The sequence below is a fragment of the Ascaphus truei genome, chromosome 1 (genome assembly GCF_040206685.1).
Source record: "Ascaphus truei isolate aAscTru1 chromosome 1, aAscTru1.hap1, whole genome shotgun sequence".
Lineage (NCBI taxonomy): Eukaryota > Metazoa > Chordata > Amphibia > Anura > Ascaphidae > Ascaphus > Ascaphus truei.
The window spans coordinates 121,030,016-121,039,177 of record NC_134483.1 but is presented as its reverse complement, the minus strand read 5'-3'; positions in this window follow the sequence as shown (position 1 = coordinate 121,039,177).

Here is a 9,162-nt window from a genome sequence, read left to right as displayed (position 1 = left end):
AGTTGTAATGGGAGGGCCTGGGTTAGGTTCAATATCACCTACTAAAGAGAGTAATAGTATGAGTAGAAATTTGAGTAGTTGTTTGCCAGTTGTAAATTTGTGGTGTTTGCCATTAGAGTGAGCGGTGGTTGGTGTACTGACTTTTAGAGTTCTCCACCAACATTCAGTAGATAGTGCAAGGCTTTTGAGTAGTCCAGGGTGTATGGTGATATTGGGTGTGGGCCAGGAGGGGGGAGTTTGTAGTGGATAGAGGGAGTAAAAGGGTGACGTCATCACGTAGCGACGCACGTCGGAGACGACGGTCTGTTTGTGTTGCTGCTTTGAGCCCTGCTACACCATGAGGAGTTCATATGGGAGATGTTTGAATGCTAAGGTCTGTTTTTTCCATCTAGCAGTCCCAGCAATTTCTCCTTCCTTGTAACAGCTAGGATATCTCTTGTGTGCAATTGGGTGCTCGCACCCTTATCCTCCATGAAGCTAAGGCTCTATATATTTTTTACTACTAGTGTCATTTTAGGCATTTTTGATTTGTATGTTTCTTATCCACATGTGTTTTTATGATAAACAATTTATTTATGATAAAGATTATGTACTAATTTCAACTTTTCTTGGTTTCATTTCATGCGCTCCTATTTGTGTCTATTTTTATATTGGGTGTGGGCCAGGAGGGAGGAGTTTGTAGTGGATAGAGGGAGTAAAATTTCCACGAGAAAGAACAAAGTTGAGGTATATACCAGGTTCATTATGCCAGAGGTAGGTAATGCTGCATGGAGCTGTTGTGAGCCAAGTGTGTGCAGACTAAACAGCAGGGGTGTGCCTTTTCCTTGTCAAATGTTTTGCTGCATTGCAATGCAATGGTCTATTCAGGGTTTGCAGTGGGCTGAGTGGGTGTGGGAGGTAGTTGTGTGCAGTCAGTGTTGGGAGAGGCTGCAGTTAAGTAGGTTGTAAAGGGGTGGGGGTTAAGTTTGCAGGCTAGCAAGCATGGGTCATAGTGTGGTCAGAGTAGCTCCCCGTTTGTTGCCATGTGTAGAAAAGTTTGTGGTAGATACAGTCCCCCTCTAGTCAAACTATAGGCTAACTATATATTCTCACTTAAAAGGATCACTTAAAATGCATCACTCTAAAATGCCAATGCAATCCCTGCCAATGCAGGTAGGGTGTTAGTTTTATACATCTAAAGCAGTCACATGACCCTCCCCCTCCCCAATAAATCAGCTTGTTCCAGTTGGTCAATTAGCAACACACAATTAAGAGAGAGGGGAAAAAAACACCTTTTGATATTCAAACACACCAGAAGATCAAGAATAAAGGCCGGGTGGGTAATTCTTTCAAAACAGGACTTGCGGATCAGGGACTAATGCGTACTTAGTTAGTGTAGATTCATGTTGATATCAGAATAACAGAAGAACTGGTATAAAGCTAGTGAACATTAGTATGGTCTTTCTTGCTATTACCAGTGATATCTGTGGATATATACCCCCTAATCTAGTTTGGGTACAGCATAGATCCAAATTAGTGCGGAAAAATGGTAGAATATGTGGCTAACTCTCACCGCGTCCTGATGCGGTGACACTATTCTAGGGAATATTCTAGAATTGTTTCTACGCCCCCAGGTGTGGTTCTAGGACCACATCCAGTTGTAGCCTCTGATAGTGAAAAACACAGTGTGACCAGAGTCAGGTTAAATGTTTAAAGTAATGCGCTCCAATGATACAAGAAAATCCCCTGTACTTTGAGTAGTAGTGGCTGAAACAGATACATATACCTTCTGTTTGATTAGTAGGTCTCTAGTGATAATACACATCCTACTTGCAATTAGTTACAAAGTTAATCCTTTGTTACTTCCAATCTTCTATTCCAAGTTAGCCCTGGGTAAACACATATGGCTACGTATGTGGGACAATGTATCAATCTATTAACTAAATAGAAGCAACAAATAAAGTTGTTACTGTCCTTATTTTAGTAGGCACATACAAAAAATACCTTGGCTCTTATTAGGCTACATTGCTCATGTTTGTGCAACGTGTTCTGAGGCACATTCTAAGAATGTTATTACGCCTCGAGGCGCGGTTCAGAGACCGCATCTAGTTATAGCCTCAGGTGGAAAAAATAAACAGTGTGGTCTAAAATAGAAACTAGCCCCTAAGGGAGTCCTTCTAACTTGTTATATTAGTGCATATGTTAGTGCGTCAGAGCTGGTTACAGAGGTAGAATAATTCCCACATACATATTAGTAAATATTTTTAATAGCATGCTAATTTAAGTATGCTAGGAACGGATAGTGGGAAGTTTAAACACAAGTAAAATATATATACTGAGCAAATAAGTGGGAGTCCCAAGGACTGTAATGTATGATATCGGCTCCACTTATCTGTTTGCTCATTCGGCCCGTGTTAACGTCATCCGACCACCCTTGTTCTCCTCTCCCGTTGGTACTTCCTCATGGTGATGTCACTTCATCACAATCACCTGACGTACGTTTCAAGCAATGTTGCACTTTTTCAAAGGTAAGTTTAGTGAGTAAAAGGGGAGTATTTATGGGGCTGTGGTTGTCATGGTAACCTCCGCTCATTCGAGCGGTATAACCCTTTGCTGGTTTAATTAAAATATCCACACTGACACTGTCATATAGTTTGGAGGGATAGACGACAAGTTCAAAAATTACTGCAGATTGACATGCATAAATGCTGTTTGGCTAATACAAGCAGCCTGACAGATAAAATGAGGGAGGGGGGGGAGGGGTAGAATTAATAGTGACAAGGGAGCAGTATGACATCATAGGCATTTCTGAAATGTGGTGGGATGAAGCTCATGACTGAGCAGTTAATTTAGAGGGTTATTCTCTTTTTCGAAGGGATCAAGCAAATAGAAGAGGAGGTGGAGTATGTTTATATGTTAAACCGTATTTTAAACCTATTATAAGGGAAGATGTTTATGAAGGGAATGATGAAAATGTAGAAACTTTGTGGGTAGAAATTAGCAGTGGAGGTAAAAGTGTAAAGAAAACGTTGGGATACACATGTAGCCAAACTTACACTCTCAGTTACTGAGGGAAAAATGCTGCCAATCATTGCCACAAAGATAGTACGGCTTGCTCCCCTGAAGGGATAACGCTGCGGGGGTCCATGCTTTTGGATGAACCGCTAAGGGTGGGTGGGCGGGCGTGACACAGGGTGGGTGGGCAGGCAAGACACAGGGTGGGTGAGCAGGCAAGACACAGGGTGGGTGGGTGGGCAGACAAGACACAGGGTGGGTGGGTGGGTGGGCGGGCAGGTGAGACAGGGTGGATCAGTGAGACACAAGGTGGGTGAGTGACAGGGTGGGTGGGTGACAGGGTGAGACAAGGAGGGTGAGTTCGACACAGGGTGAGACTGGGTGGGAGACTAGATGAGACTTGGTGGAGTAGGTAACTGACTCGAGAAAAGGGGGGGGCAAGGGAGACCAGGTGGGGGCAAAGGAGGTGCCAAGGGAGATCAGGGGGGGCCGGACACAAGGGGGTATGTGCACTCCCCAAACTCCTCTCACACCCATGCCTGTTCAACCTTAAGAGCCCTCAAGACCTCCATTTTGTGGAGCTCCCAGGGGACAGGCGCTCCAGAGGCCGGGCCCCCCTCCGGCTTCTCCTAGAGTAGCACCTTGCATACATAAACACAGCATCTCACACCCACCCAGCATCTCACACACACAACACACACAGCATCTCTCAAACACAGACCTAGCATCGCACAAACACACACACCCAGCAACCGTCGGACGCTGTGTGTTTTTTTGATGTGTTTTTGTTTTGTACATTTCATTTATTGATTATTGTCTTTTGGTCACAGTGACCTTTATTAAATTTTGTGATATACTTTTTACTAATCTGTGGTGCGCTTGTGTGTGTTTGTTTTGTCAATTAGTTAGGGGGATTTATTAATTTTTTTGGCGCGAACAGGGGAAAATTGGAAGAGAACCGCATGCTTGGGCGGCCATGACGGATCGCCAGCGGCTCAAATCCGATCGCCCGTGGCATCCGGGCGATCGGATTTGTCGAGCACTGTGTATGTATATACAGTGGTGTGAAAAAGAAAGTACACCCTCTTTAAATTCTATGGTTTTACATATCAGGACATAATAACAATCATCTCTTCCTTAGCAGGTCTTAAAATTAGGTAAATATAACCTCAGATGATCAACAACACATGACATATTACACCGTGTCATGATTTATTTAACAAAAGTATAGGCAAAATGGAGACACCATGTGTGAAAAACTAAGTATACCTTATGATTCAATAGATTGTAGAACCACCTTTAGCAGCAATAACTTGAAGTAATCGTTTTCTGTATGACTTTATCAGTCTCTCACATCGTTGTGGAGGAATTTTGGCCCACTCTTCTTTACAACGTTGCTTCAGTTCATTGAGGTTGGTGGGCATTTGTTTATGCACAGCTCTCTTAAGGTCCAGCCACAGCATTTCAATCGGGTTGAGATCTGGACTTTGACTGGGCCATTGCAACACCTTGATTCTTTTCTTTTTCCAATTATATATTGATAGTGGCCACACTAAGTGAGATATACACCTCTCTTGAATGTTTTTTTTACTTATTTTGCTGCTCTATTGGACCGTATTCCAATAGTTTTTGTCTATACTAAAAGGAATAGACCTCAAATTGATTTTGAATAGTACTCGAGAAAGAAAATAAAACATTAATAGTACGTATTTGTGCCATTGCTAATAATAAAAAATGTAAAGCAGACGTGTTTCAATTTGATAGCTAGTATTTTGAAACTCCCCTCTACATGTATTTTCAAAGCACTTAAGATACAGTATGTAAATGCATGTAATTGAAGCATTTTGGAAACCAATTACACAACAGCATTCAGAATGCTTTTTATCCATTTAAAAAGAAAACAAAAAATCTAGTAGGGTCTAGTGAGGTCTGAGGTTTCACAATAGATGGGGAAAAGACCAGAACTACAGTAGCTGAGCAAAGTGGTTCTTATCTGCTGTCAATTTATGTGTTTAAACTTCTATATTAATGTATAAACATATCAATATGTTAAGCATTTATACTTACAGTATGTAGCCCCTTTACTCCCACCCTCTTTGAGATTGGGTTGCTACCTGTATGTTTCCTAGTGCTGTGCATACCTGTAAGGCAACAGGAGGGCTCTGAGTTGCTCCGCGATTGTGTGGGGAGAATCAGGACAGGATCTCAGGGTACCTTATTCGTAGTTGGCAGCGCCTCCAGTCAGCAAGGATCCTGTATCTGCAGGATGGTCCATGCTGACACTTCTCTTATCCCAAGGCAGTGAATCACACACTTGGATGGTTCAGTGGATGTTTATTTCATATTCCAGAATGTACAGTAGTCCACATTCCCTGGGAGGGTACCTTAAGATTTGAGACCCATCTAGGTTTCCCTCTGGTGCTCCTCATGTATCCCCTTATGGAATACAGGGTAGCTGTTGTCACTCCACAGGGGAGGAAAGAGACACACTGATTTCTGGGAGAGTGCTAGTATATATACCCTGGAGTTGGGCTTGTAATCCTGCCCCATAACAGGGCAGGTCTGATACGGACAGGCATCATACATTTACATATGACCCAACCAGTATCCTCCCCCAGGCTAACACTCTCGGGCTGTTTCTAGGTCCGCCCCTGGATACAGTAAATAATTCCAGGGCTGCAATAGCACACTAGGCCCTCATGAGATATTCTAACCCCTCCAGTGCCTGTCCCTAGCAGGACTTATACTGTTAGGGCCCACGGGAAGTAGTAGCAGCCAGAGGATATGCTACACATATAGCTGGACCAGCCAGCTTTTTGTGGGAATCATTCACTCAGTAGATTCATCATCATCTTTGTCTGCTTAACCAGTCACAATATTAGTGGTCATCATTGACAAATAATGTTACAATTTTTTTTAGAACATAAAAAATTAATAAATGAGGTGTTAAATAGAGCCCAAAGATAGATTTCAGTGAAAGACCACCATCTTTCCACCTATGCATTTGTGGCTGGACATTGCCCAACACAAGACTGAATCATAGATTCTCAATGGGCATGTTTGAAGTGATATATTTTGTCGAGTCAATGTTTTCTCAGGTGGCTTTTATAAAACAAGCTTTCTTCCATTAATTTGGTATGAAATCAATCTCAAATATTAGAATTATCTGGGCCATCAAACAACCACTCTTGGATTCTAGACCTGATTTTCTGGGTGATTATGGAAAGAGTGGTAAACCGAATAAATGACATGGCATGCATCAAGAAAATTGAAAAGCCTTGATTTGGCTCTTTGATTCATTCACAGTTAATTGCATTTGCTGTACAGAACACTAACACAAAAAGGTATTGGGGTACAGAGATGTGTAGCCAGGTGTTCCTCCCCTCAGTTCCCCTTGCCTGCGGTTCGGAGCACTGCAGCTGCTTAGCGGTGTGGGCGGGTGCTGTCGGAATGGTAGACAGACCCGCCGGGAGCAGAGAGAAGCCAGAGGCAGTAGAGGGGCGACGAGTCTCTGGGACCTCGGGGGCAGACACCGGTAAAGGCGCCGCCATGTTAAAGGGGCCATGCGCATTCACAGTAGTGCGGCCACCATGTTAGGTAGGTGCACATGCGCAGGAGATTGAAAGCAGCGGCGGCCATTTTAGAACATGATCCGCAGGGAAAGTCCCATAGTGCACTTCGGTCTGGGATCACGTGCAGGCAACCAGCCAATAGGGCGAAGTTGGATACATTTGGCACGCTTAGCTCGCGCTGGCAGTTGGAGCCAGGACAGAGTAGGGGAAGGTAGGGTCTGGGTGTCTGTGGCACCCAGACTAGGCCAGATTACAACATAGGTCCAAGATAGGCCCCACTCACAAATTGCATGTGGTTGCTACAGGGAAGCCCATAGCCCTTTCCCCAGCATCTGCTAGGAGTGAGGATAGGAATCAGTGAAGACGTCGCTCTGTGAATTGCAGCCTGTGGTCTGGGAGCAGACCACCTACGTTAAAAAGACTCTGAAAAGGTGAGACCCTCCTACCCGAGTTCACTCCACGCAGAGGCAGACGCCTTTGCGGACGAAAATGTCGCTGGATCACTAGGATCCCTATTGCTAGTCGGATGCACCGGGTACTGGAGTACCCGGCAGGTACCTCAACTAAAGTGCACCAACGGTTCACTTATAGCGCTACCATACACACTTTTGTATGAGCCTTGACATTGGGTAAAAGGACATCAGGGTATTGGTGCCAAGCACCCTTTGTACTGTGGGGACACTCAGGTGGTGTATTGGGGTTGGGAGTGCTGTATACTGTGGGGTATAGGAATAAGATATACATATGTTCAGTAAAACCCGTTATTTCATACTTGTGGTGTGATCATTGTTGGTATTTGTTCCTGTGCGGGGATCATCCAACTGCGCTGGGATCCCTCACAGGTGGAGGTGCTGCACCAAGGCAGACAAGTGACACCCCAGGCTCCCAGAGGCGGAGACTCAGGCATTCTGACAGTCAGACAGGTAACGGCAGTATCAGTAGTCCCTTTGGTCAGGGGTAAGGAGGGCTACATTTGAAGGCGCTGCTGAGATTCAGTCCTGGGGTGCCTGACTCAGTAGTGCAAATTAAAAGGAAAATTACACCATGCTTTCCCCTTCCCAGCAAAAGGTCTGCGACTGGGCCCTGGAGCTCAACGAGTCCCTACGCCAGATGGTCGTGGTGGGGACATGCCATTTGACACCACCCGTCAAGAAGTCCTGGACAGACTCCGGCCCCTTCCGGGTTTTGCTAACATCCGGCAAACAGGCCGAAAGTAGGACCCTAATTTCCGCTGGAATATTCTCATCATGGCGACCAGCCACGAGGTACGTGAGGATGACACTGCCAGGGCCCTACACTTTCTGGGAGCCCTGCCCCTGGGCTGCCCGGTAATCTTTCCAGAACTGTCCTTGCCCATGGCGACTTCCAGTCCCAAAATCATACCCAAGGTGCCATATCCCCCGGTAACTCCACGTCCTTCCTGTACCTCCGGGAAGTACGATGCTCTGCTCACAGGGTGCTCGTTGCTATACTCAGATCCCCTCCTACCCATGGTGATTTTCAGTCCAGGGACCTGCTGGAAGCCCCTCTTTGAACCGAGCCCCCACAACCATCCAATATCCCAGAGAGCAGGGTCAGTCTAGAACCCACCCCTAGTCCAAGGCCAGAACCTCACATTCATCTGTCCACAGGGAACTCAGCATTGGGAATAACTCTACCTCAACTGGTGGAAGCCCTGACAGTCCTCGCAGTTCTATCAATATCGCAAGCTAAAGGCTTTCTCAGGGATCCGGCTGTCACAGGAGACCAGCGCTTTTAACACCAAAATACCCGTATCCTTTGATTGAGCAAAGCAAGAGATAAAATAAATTGTGATTTATTTACAGAATGAACATACACAGCTTGATTTACAATTACAACGAAAAATAAACTTAATAGTTACGATGTTAAGTCTGGTTATAGGATGAATCTTTCACTGCATGATGAATCTTGTTACATGATGGAACTCCTTCCCGATGGGCTGCAGGGTTTCTTATGCACTAAACAGTCCTATACTTAACCCATGCAGCCAATCTACCCCGTGGAAATGTGGAAATAATTTCTTCCCCCTATCACGGAGTTGCCAATACTTTAGAAACCTGGCAGAGGGGCTTCTCAGTCTGCTCTGGGCATGTGCCAACTTTGCACCTTGGCCGCTTAACATATGAGGCTGTCCCCTCTACCTGGCGCTGCTCAGTCTGGGCAGAGCAGCCATTGCCAGGATGGCTTACTGAAAGTCTCTTCCTTCCTTCCCCCCCCTCTTGCTAACAAATGGTTAACACCTCCATATCTTGGATTATCTTTGAAACTGGCCAGGAGGGCTTATTGAAATTCTCTTCCCCTCCCCCCCTTGCAAACAAATGGTCAACACCTCCATATCCGGGATTGCATTTGAAGCTTAGAGGGCAGAGTAGCCCCCGTTTCCCATGCAAATGGATTTTTATCCATACTGAATGACGTCCTCTGAACCTTACTTTAATAAAAATATAAACCTTGGGTACTTTTAAAACGATTTTCTTTTCCACTTAAACAGAGAAACCTTGCCATATGATACACTGAAACCCCCCTCCCCCCCTTGTTTCTTTTTTTTGGGGGGGAGGGAGGGCATATACCGGGG